Genomic DNA, 10,693 nt, shown 5'->3' with positions numbered 1-10,693 from the left:
CATTGCACTATCTGCCCAATGACTGAGGTGGCCCTATGTACACAGTGCAGTGCTTGCATCTCAAGAGGACTGCAGACACTGGTCACCTCTGAGCGCCTGCAGCTCTATTTTTGGCCAGCCTCCTCTCTAACCTCTTAAAGAACTTCTGCCCGCGTTCCCATCTCTCTCTTTGCTGATGGGTTTTGCAGGGAGCCAAGTAACAGCTGGGACAAAATTAGCAGCTTTACGCTGAACTTGCTGCCCAATGCCGGGAGCCGTTACAAGGTAGAGTTTCTTTTATTAACATTTCTGCCCCGAGACAGCTAGTCAAGCCCAGGAGCTGTGGGTCTAGGAACAAAAGAAAACTCTCCCCACCTCCATGTTATGTTTCGTAGTGGATTGTAGCAACATGAATTTCAAAACTTGGGGAACTTGCCAAACACAAATAAGACGCCTCCGTTTGCTCTTCCTAACACTGCTGCCATAATTTAAAGCATTGCACCACTGCCACTATCTGAAGTGGGCTAGTTATATGTACTTTCCCACCCAAGAAGTGCAAATTACAACACTTCTTTTAAGGACACTGGACAAACTGAGGCATGGCAGGAGCTGCAGACTCTCCAAGTACAGTGGTACCTCGGGTTAAGAACTTAATTCGTTCTGGAGGTCCATTCTTAGCCTGAAACCATTCTTAACCTGAAGTACCACTTTGGCTAATGGGGTCTGCCGCTGCCGCCGCGCCGCCGGCACACAATTTCTGTTCTTCTCCTGAGGTAAAGTTCTTAACCCGAGGGACTATTTCTGAGTTAGCGGAGTCTGTAACCTGAAGCATCTGTAACCTGAAGCATCTATAACCAAAGGTACCACTGTATTCCTCTTTTCCAGGGACAGTCCCAGATTTACAGAAGCTGTCCTGATTTCTGATTTGAGCCAGGAATGTCCCGCTTTTTCTTAGGACGTCCCTATTTTCATCAGAGAAATGTTGGATGGTATGGAGTTATCTGACCGCCTTGAGCCATCTGAAGGCAGCCTTGAAGGCAGTTTTTTAAAAAATATTTAATGTTTTATTATGTTTTTATATATGTTGGAAGCCGTGCTAAGTGTCTGGGGCAACCCAGTCAGAAAGGTGGGGTATTGTAATTACTACTACTATTATTAAATAGGATGTAACTATTTTCATTGGAGAAATGTTGGAGGGTATGGAACTGGGTAGAATCCTTACCTAACTGTAAGGCTGCAGTCCCCCTAATACTGGGTGCTGTGAATCAAGGGCGAAAGTAGAAGGAAATCTGAGCTCTCTAGATGAGATTATCAGAAGACCCGTTAGTTTAGCTCTTGAACTTAGTTCTGTTTCTACAGCAGCTATTCAGAGCAGCAGCGCACAGAGGCAACAGCTCTCCCATGCTGTTTGTCCCTGTTACCTGGTAGACTGCATCTGGAGCTAGAGGTTTCATTTAGCTGTCCTGACCAGTAAAACCTTCAAGTGCAGATGTAACCTACCACTGAATGCTAAATGCTGGGAATAAACAACAGGGGAGATGGCTGCTTCTATTCTAAAAGAACAGTCAAGTGCATTTTTTTCCGAGGATCTCTAGGTGCTATGGAAGAATCTAGCTCAGGAAAATGGCCAGATGCTGCTGCGAAGACATGCCAATAACGTTAGGGGGGATTCCCCTCCCAGTGATACAATTCGCAGCACCTTCAACCAAAATTACAGCTCCCAGGATTCTTTGGGGAAAGCCATGTGCTTTAAAGATAAGGTGTGAATTCTTATACAAAAAAAGTTGGCAATCCAACAGGAAATATCTTATTTAGCTGTTAGGATGAAATGTAGAAATGCAACCTTTCTGTATGGCCCATGGCACTATCACCAGCCACACCCCTTTTTGCCATGGCTGGGATATTTCCTGAACTCTCTAGGAAAGAAGAAGCACTGAACTATTACCTAGCAATGACTTGATGCAATGATAACCAAGCTGTGGTAAGAGGCCACCAGCTCCCACCAGCCCCAGCCAGCATAGCCAATGGTCAGGGAAGATGGAAGTTGGAGTGCAGCAACATATAGAGGGCACAAGTCCCCGAGCCGTGACTTAATGCTTTTCGCTCAGCTATTGGATATATACAGTGGTACCTCGGGTTACATACGCTTCAGGTTACATATGCTTCAGGTTACATACTCCGCTAACCCAGAAATAGTGCTTCAGGTTAAGAACTTTGCTTCAGGATGAGATCAGAAATTGTGCAGCAGCGGGAGGCCCCATTAGCTAAAGTGGTGCTTCAGATTAAGAACAGTTTCAGGTTAGGAACAGACCTCTGGAATGAATTAAGTACTTAACCCGAGGTACCACTGTAAAGGTAAAGGGACCCCTGACCATTAGGTCCAGTCGTGGCCAACTTTGGGGTTGCGGCGCTCATCTCACTTTATTGGCCGAGGGAGCCGGTGTACAGCTTCCAGGTCATGTGGCCAGCATGACTAAGCCGCTTCTGCCGAACCAGAGCAGCGCACGGAAAAGCCATTGTTATATTGTTGTGTGCATGAGAGGGATGTGTTTTGCACACAGAATGTCCTAGGTTCGGTTCCTGGCATCTTCAGCCGTGCTGTTGTTGTTGTTAAAAAAAACCCAGCAGGTAGCTGGTGATGTAAAAGAATTCTGTTTCAGATCTTGGAGAGCCCTGGCCATTCAGATTAGACAACCACATGAGACTAGACCAGATGTGTGGTCAGGGACCAGGGATGGTGGGAGTCGCAGCTGAGCAACCTCTGGAGTGCGAAAGGTGTCCCACACTTCGACCAGGCAGACAAATAGACTATAAGGCCTGGAAAAGGCATGTTCCTAGAATGATTAGCTTCATTCCACTGGTCCTGGAAGACAGAAATAAATTAAACCAGCTTTCTCCAACCTGGCGAGGATCTCCAATTTTTTTGGCCTACAACTCCTATCAGCTCGAAGCAACATGTCCATGGCCAATAGGAGCCATTGATCATGCTGAAGCTAGGGGCTGATGGGGATTGTGGTCTGAATTACCTGGTGGGCACTTGGTTGGGGAAAGTCGATTCTGGCAGTTGCATAAGGGCTGCTTTGTGCACCCTCGACCACTGGAAATTCAGGGATTGCTCACTGTCATGTGATGAGAAAATGATGACCATATTCTGAAGCCCTGTCACTACTATTGGGGGTTTCCCAGATGTGCCAATGCTGTTTTCCTGAGGCTCAGCACTCCAGCATCCTTGGGTGAATGATTAATCTGGTAAAAATTGTCACCTTCGCCTGGGTTTAAAATCAGCTGAGGTGAATATTTCACCTGCGATGAAATGTTGCGGTGTGGAGTGCTCCCCTTCATAATGCCAGCCAGCCACTCTCTCTCCCAGGATACTCCATTCCATCCCTGCCCCCCGCCCCCCATTTTCAGTTCCCCTCAAATATTCAGTCAGTGTCATTAAGCCTGCTCAGTACTCTTTGGACTGTTTTTTTGGGGGGTCATTCAAAGGTTTTTTTAAAAGATATTTTGCACTTCTGCAAGCCTTGGGATCCCCCAAGCCAGTTGCTACCTCCCCTTGTGCACAGTTGGTGATGTTTTGGCTATGTTCATGGGAATGAATCTGCAATTTGTATGCTATCTAGCCAGTGTGAGGAACCTCTGGTCCTGCAAATGTTACTGAACTGCAGCTCCCATAATCCCTAGCCATTGGTCATGTTTGCTGGGGCTGATGGGAGTTGTAGTTCAACAACCTCTGTTGGGCCAAAGGTTCCTCATTCCTGCTGCATAGTATGAAATGCATGAAAATAGAAAGTGTCCCATTGTTCCATCAGTTTATAAAATACATATGCTCCCAGCTTGGTAGGCACTCTGCTGCTCTTAGAGAAAGGGCTAATTTGGAGGGCTTCATAGATTTCATAGAATTATAGTGTTGGAAGGAACCACAAGGGTCATCTAATCCAACCCCCGCAATGCAGGAATCTTTTGTCCAAAGCAGGACTTGAACCCAGGACCCCGAGATTCAGAGTCTCTTATTCTTCCAACTGAGCTACCAGGAGTTGGGCTGGAGCATCGTCCTGAAACCTGAAGAAGAGATATGAGCTTAGTTCAAGCAAAAACAACCACCAAAATGCTGGCTTTTATCCAACAAAGTTTTACCCATTGAAGTTAATGGGTCCAACTTTGTCATGTTCATTCATTTCAATGGCTCTAACTCTGGACAGGATAAGCTTTGGGTGCAACCCAGGAGCTCATATGACCAGGGTTTCACATTCCATTGCATCTGGGGACCCAAACGATAAACAGGTTATTATTCCAGATCTACACGGAGACCTGTAAATATTGGCAGCCCAAAGGGTGCGGAGGGGAGGCAACAGCACAATTTTAGCACAGTGACTCAGAGGGTTGTGATTCCAGAGAGCCTCGTGTTAATCGGGTTGGCACTCTCCGGGGACGCATTCCAACCTCATGTAAAAAAGCAACTTGGGTGCAAGACCAAGGGGACAGCTGGTCCTGCAAAGCCTTCACCCTGCCCCCTCCTGAGTCTAACAGCCCTCACCAATCTGGTGCCCTTCCAGGTGTTTTGGGCTACAATTTGCCATCAGGCCCACCAGTCCAAAACATCTGGAGGTGCTAGCAGAAGCTGGTCTAGCAAACCCCTTTCAACCCTTTGGGAGAGCTGTGCTGCTGGAATGGCCTAGCCTACCTTGCAGGGTTGCGGTGAAGGCAAAATGGAGAGCGCGAAAGAGAACCATGTGCACTACATGTGAGGAAAGACGGGAGAGAAATGTAGTAAATAAACAAACTTCAGGAGGTTTTGCTTGACTGATGGCTTTTCAAATGCTCTTCTGTTGCCGTCTTCTACAGTTGTACTCTATACTGTATCTTTACTAATGCTGTATTGTTTGAAAATCTTTGTAGAACCGCTTTAGGAGGCTGCATACCTGAAAAGTGGTGGTAAATGCATAAAATAAAAATAAATAATGGGTTGAATCAAGATCAAGGCTATTCTCCTATACCCACTTACATTCCAGTCAGCCAAAAGCATTAAAGGAGGGGACTTCCGGGTTGGCGCCTCCGGCAATGGCTGAGCTCCTCCGATCAGGAGGAACTTACTCCGTGAAAAACAGGGTCTGACCGCCACGGCGAAGGCGGAGACCCATTGAAATCACAGGTGGAAGAAACCTGTGAACCTGGGATTCGGCTGGCACCTTTTGCGCCTCCCCTACTTGCGGGGAAACCCTGTTTAGGGGATCCGGAGCGACGTGGGGTGAGCGGCGCGGTGCTTTGAATCGACCGCTTCTTTCATGGAGTGAAGCCGCATTGCTGTTGCTGGAGAGCGCTGACTTTTTCCTGTGGACAATTGGATTTTAAACAACTACCTGTGAGTAGAACGAAAAATTGGATTTTTAAGTATTTTAAGTATCTTAATTCGGCGCCGAAGCGGGAAGGTCATAAACAGAAAGTCCACCTTCCGCTTTTGTAAATAGACTGAAGCAAAGACGTTACAAGCTAAAGCCTTTTAAAGCCTTTGACAAAAGATTAAATTGCCATCAGTTAAAAATACAGAACCCCCCTTGGAGGCAGGTGAAGAGGGGGGGAAGCTTTGAATTGAACTTAGTAAGCCTGCAGGAGTGAGGGGAAAACCAATTCACCTCAGCTCTGAAACTGGGAACGGGTTGCCAGATGACGTTTGGGGAAAGCTCATTGACAGAACGGATTTGACAGCTAGTTGAAATAAGAGCAAGATACTGTTTCCATTGTCCTCTTCTGCATTCAAAATGGAGGAAAAGTAACCGAAAATTGAAACTTTGTTTATTGCTTGAGCTGTGCTTGAAAGAACTCATACAAGTGGAGACTGTTTCCCTCTAGAGGGAGCTTTTGAAACTGTTATAGGAGTGTAACTGGGGGATCTCCAGCTGCAAGATAAGGATTCTGAGAACCAGTGATTGACCTTGGACTATTCAAAATGTTGATAGGAGAAGATATTGTGACTATTATGTAAAATAAGTCATTCGCTGGAAGAGCTTAATAAAAAGACGGATGCCACGACTTTAAAAGTTGATAACTTGGAACAGAAAGTGACTACAGTGGTGCCTCGCAAGACGAAAAGAATCCATTCCGCGAGTCTCTTCGTCTAGCGGTTTTTTCGTCTTGCGAAGCAAGCCCATTAGCAGCTTAGCGGATTAGCGCTATTAGCAGCTTAGCGGCTTTTAGCGGCTTTTAGCGGCTTTTAGCGGCTTTTAGTGGCTTAGCGGATAAGCGGATAAGCGGCTTAGCGGCTTAGAAAAAGGGGGGAAAGGGGGGGGGGAGTCGGAAAAACTCGCAAGACATTTTCGTCTTGCGAAGCAAGCCCATAGGGAAATTTGTCTTGCGAAGCACCTCCAAAACGGAAAACCCTTTCATCTAGCGGGTTTTTCGTCTTGCGAGGCATTCGTCTTGCGGGGCACCACTGTAATTTGATACGAGAAGAGAGCACCAATACAGAAATAATTCAGGACTTGGCACAAGAACCTACTTTGGCAGAACAAATGGTGGAGGAAAAGGAGAAAGTTTTTGTTTTTGAACCTAAAATAACACAAGTGGGACTCTTAGTTTTACAGAAGCAAATTGAGGACTATAAATTGAGGCCTTCTATGATTGAATATAGAAAAAGTCAGATTTCGAGGGTTGGTTCCCGGTTTGGACTGAAGAAGGAAAGTCGGAATGATCCCTCTATCCAGGGATTAATTGATTTTGGGGACATGGACTTGGACTTGGAGGAGATTGAAGGTTTGGGGGCCTTTGGATTTGGAAGAATCTTGAAATACGACCTGAAATACTTTATTGACCCTAGCCTCAACTATGGAAATCTGGCTGAACTGTCCAGAAGGAATAAAAATATTGTTAAGATGGAGTTTTCTCGTGATTTGCTCTCTAGCATCAAAGAATATGAAGGAGATCGGCAGAAGGGACCTGGAAGAGTTAAGAGCCTCGGACATAAGATCTCCAGGTTGATGGACTATATGGAATTGATGGAAAGGACTGGCAGAATCCGAAACCAGGGAGAGGAGTTGATGGAAGAAGATTGAAAAATTTAAAGTTTATATATAGAAATATTGCAAAATTAATGAGTGATAGATAATTGGTGGATTGATATTTTATGGATTTAGCAGAAATGTTATTTGGAGGAAATTTAAAGACTATTTACAGAAACATTGTAAAATCAATATCTGTTAGAAGGATGTTGGAATAATATTATATGATTTTAGCAGGAATGATATAAAGGATTTGGGAATAACTGACTGTTAATTGGTGAAAGGAGGAAAAGTAAAGTTACATTATATTAAGACAATTTACAGGACAAAAATTTTAAAAGAGGGAAAGGATTTGCTGAAATGGATAATTGACGTAGAATACAAAAAAGGGAGGTGGGAGGAGGTCAAGGAAATAAGCTAATGAAAGATTAGTAATGAGGAGATTTGATGCCTTTTTCTTTGTGTTTTTGTTTTTGTTTAACGGGTTCTATTTCTCTGTTGTTTTTTTCTTCTTCTTTTTATGTTGTGATGTGTTGTTTTGCTTTTATTTAATGTGGCATTTTTTACTTTTTCTTTCTGTAATTTTTGAAACTTTAATAAATATTATTTAAAAAATAAATAAATAAAGGAGGGTAGGAAGTAGGGCTGGTGAGGGACGAGGCCTGGGGAGAGTGGGTGTGGCTGAGGAGGGGATGTGGCCTTTGGAGAGTCCTGAGGGCCAGACAGAGGGGCCTAGAGGGCCATGTTTGGTCCGCAAGTCTGAAGTTCCTCACCCCTATATTGTAGGGTTGCAGATAAAGCATTATTAACATGGTAATAACTCAGGGATGGATCTACACAGGGGAGCGGGGACACTATAAATAAGTACGAAAACCGCAAAGAATTTTTCTTGCTTTCCAGCGCCATCTGGCGTTGTATGTTTATAACGCATTCAGAACACTTTTTTGATGATGATGATGATGATAATTTATTATTTCTACCCCACCCATCTGGCTGGGTTTCCCCAGCCACTCTGGGTAGCTTCCAACAGGAGGTTAAAAATAAATTAAAATATCAGTCATTAAAAATTCCCTAAACAGCGCTGCCTTCAGATGTCCTCTGAATGTCATATAGTTGTTTATTTCTTTGACATCTGATGGGAGGGCGTTCCAAAGGGCGGGCGCCACTACCGAGAAGGCCCTCTGCCTGGTTCCCTGTAACTTCACTTCTTGCAGTGAGGGAACTGCTAGAAGGCACTCGGCACTGGACCTCAGTGTCCGGGCAGAATGATGGGGGTGGAGATGCTCCTTCAGGTATACAGGACCAAGGCCGTTTAGGGCTTTAAAGGTCAGCACCAACACTTTGAATTGTGCTTGGAAACGTACTGGGAGCCAATGTAGGTCTTTCAAGACCAGTGTTATGTGGTCTCGGCGGCTGCTCCCAGTCACCAGTCTAGCTGCCACATTCTGGATTAGTTGTAGTTTCCGGGTCATTTTCAAAGGTAGCCCCATGTAGAGTGCATTGCAGTAGTCCAAGCGGAAGATAACTAAAGCATGCACCACTCTGGTGAGACAGTCCGCGGGCAGGTAAGGTCTCAGCCTGTGTACCAGATGGAGCTGGTAGACAGCTGTCCTGGACACAGAACTGACCTGTGCCTCCATGGACTAATGTAGCTGAGTCCTCAGTAGTAGCGTTAGCTTACAATAAGATATATCTAACTGGCAGCATTGTACATGGTGTTGCTTGGGAACTCCAAGAAACCAAAATATCAGTGTACGGTAGTTTTTAATTCATTGTTTAAAAGCCGTGCAGTTTTTAAAGGTGCAGTCCACCATCTTGATTCAAAATGGCACCCAACCATATAAGAAAAGCTCAGTAACCTCATTTAAACTGCTTGCCGGGTTTAAATGAGGTAATAAAAGAAATTGATCAATTTGGAAGGATGGCCGGATTTATATTAAATAAAAGAAAAACCAAATTAATGGTGAAGAATATGGATCAAAGTTTAACAGAAGAAGTGCAAAAAGAAACGGAAATGGAGGTGGCTAAGAAGGTAAAATATTTAGGAATATGGTTAACCCAAAAAAATATTGACTTATATCAGAACAATTGCTTAACAATTTGGAATGGTATAAAGAGGGACCTTGAAGTGTGGGGCAGGATGAAACTATCCTTTTGGGGCAGAATTTCAACAATCAAGATGAGCGTGCTTCCAAAGATGTTGTTCTTATTTCAAATGATCCCAATAATTAAGGGGACAAAGATCTTCAGAGAGTGGCAAAGAATGATATCAAGATATATCTGGCAGGGCAAAAAGCCAAGAATACAATTTAAGTTACTAACGGATGCAAAGGAAAGAGGTGGCTTCGCCCTGCCAGATTTGAAACTATATTATGAATCATCTTGTCTCTGTTGGTTAAAGGATTGGATAACATTAAAAAATAATAAGTTGTTGGACTTGGAAGGTTTTGACAACAGATTTGGTTGGCATGCCTATTTATGGTTGGGAAAGAAGAAAGTCCACAAAGGTTTTGAGAATCATATTTTTAGGGGTTCCCTGATAGAAATATGGGATAGGTATCAAAATATTTTGGAACCTAAAGTACCACATTGGCTGTCCCCACTGGAGGTCATGAGCGTTAAAAAGACAAATATGAGAGAGCATTGGAGGACTTATGGAGATATAGTCATTAAAGAAGGGGGAAAATGGAAAATGAAGCCATATGAACAAGTTAAAAAATATGTTTATGATTGGTTGCACTATCTTCAAACAAATGAAATGTTTAAAAAGGATTTTAAAGAGAGGGGATATAATGAAGGAGAGTCTAGATTTCAAAAAGAGATAATAAACAATGATTGTAAAATATTGTCAAAAATGTATAAAATGTTATTAGAGTGGCAAACAAAGGACGAAGAAGTTAAATCGGTTATGATACATTGGGCCAGGGACTTCGGTTATAATATACAATTAGCAGATTGGGAAAAAGTATGGAATGAAAATATGAAATTCACTGCATGTATGACGATAAAGGAAAATATTATGAAAATGGTATACAGATGGTACATTACCCCAGTTAAACTTGCAAAAATGTATAAAACATGTAATAAGTGTTGGAAATGTAAAGGAAAGGAACGGTCGTTTTACCACATGTGGTGGGAATGTAAGAAGGTGAAGGGCTTCTGGGAAATGATATACAATGAGTTGAAAAAGATGTTTAAATATACATTTGTGAAGAAACCAGAAGCCTTTCTGTTAGGAATTACAGGAAAAGAAATTAACAAAAGTGATTATAAACTTTTTCAATATGCAGTGACTGCGGCAAGAATCCTAATGGCCCAAAAATGGAAACAAGAGGAATTACCGACATTGGAAGAGTGGAGGCTGAAACTACTGGACTTTGCAGAATTAGATAAAATGACTGGAAAAATTAGATACCAGAAAGATCACAAGTTCACTCAGGACTGGAGAAAGTTTACGATTTATCTGGAAAATATTTGTGATGAGCAGACAACGCTAGTTGGATTTAAAGAGGCTTTGTGACGAGAAAGGGTATTGTAAAGAGAAAATGAGATGTAAGGATATTAAAACTGGCAATATGTTATAAAGGAAATGCGGAATAAATATAAATACATGAGGATTGTGGGAGGAGCTGGTGGAAGTCAAAAACTTGTAAATTGTTGAATATGGTTATGTTTGAACAATTTGTAAAAGAAAATTTTCTTTAAAAATTAATAAAAAA

General features: G+C 43.0%; 1 long non-coding RNA gene across 1 annotated transcript; it reads left to right on the top strand.

Annotated features, from left to right (window-relative positions):
• LOC307222957 lies at nucleotides 1-10,693 on the top strand. Its single transcript, XR_013841923.1, has 3 exons — nucleotides 1-264; nucleotides 865-968; nucleotides 10,265-10,693. It is a non-coding gene; the product is annotated as an uncharacterized lncRNA (long non-coding RNA).

This window comes from Podarcis cretensis (assembly GCF_951804945.1).
Source record: "Podarcis cretensis genome assembly, chromosome: 8".
Classification (NCBI taxonomy): Eukaryota; Metazoa; Chordata; class Lepidosauria; order Squamata; family Lacertidae; genus Podarcis; species Podarcis cretensis.
Note: the sequence above shows the minus strand (reverse complement) of the source record. Positions and strands in the feature narration are given on the sequence as shown.